The sequence below is a fragment of the Sinocyclocheilus anshuiensis genome, unplaced genomic scaffold (assembly GCF_001515605.1).
Source record: "Sinocyclocheilus anshuiensis isolate Anshui unplaced genomic scaffold, SAMN03320099.WGS_v1.1 scaffold477, whole genome shotgun sequence".
Lineage (NCBI taxonomy): Eukaryota > Metazoa > Chordata > Actinopteri > Cypriniformes > Cyprinidae > Sinocyclocheilus > Sinocyclocheilus anshuiensis.
This window is the reverse complement of record NW_015536549.1, coordinates 2,086,267-2,086,603: the sequence shown is the minus strand read 5'-3', so window position 1 is coordinate 2,086,603 and position 337 is coordinate 2,086,267. Positions and strand designations below refer to the sequence as shown.

The 337-nt window shown below is 39.5% G+C and overlaps 1 protein-coding gene across 1 annotated transcript in view; it reads left to right on the top strand.

Annotated features, from left to right (window-relative positions):
* The window catches only part of LOC107699571 (tetratricopeptide repeat protein 39A-like), a 26,607-nt gene that overhangs the window by 3,871 nt on the left and 22,399 nt on the right, over positions 1–337 (top strand). The window lies entirely within an intron of this gene.

The window sequence follows — 337 nt, the reverse complement described above, 5'->3', positions numbered from 1 at the left end:
ATGCGCGAGCTTGTCGAGTGAATATATCTTTCTCACAGACATCACTGGAAAGTTTGTAGTTCGGTCGGATATGTCATAAACAAGTAAGTGAAACAATGCACAAGTTACTTAACGGTAGAGAGAGAGAGAGAGCGCGCACTTTGGAAGTGCAAATCGCAGCACGTTTCATGGAAAATAAAGTAAACTGTGACAAATTATACCCAAAAATTCTTCATACAGTGGTACTGTTTCCTGATCCTGATAGAGTAGACTACAGTGCCAGCTGTTCTGACTCACAGAATGTAAGTACGTTTTTTATATTTAAAGAATTTGCCACTGACGATTCAAACGCGAGTTT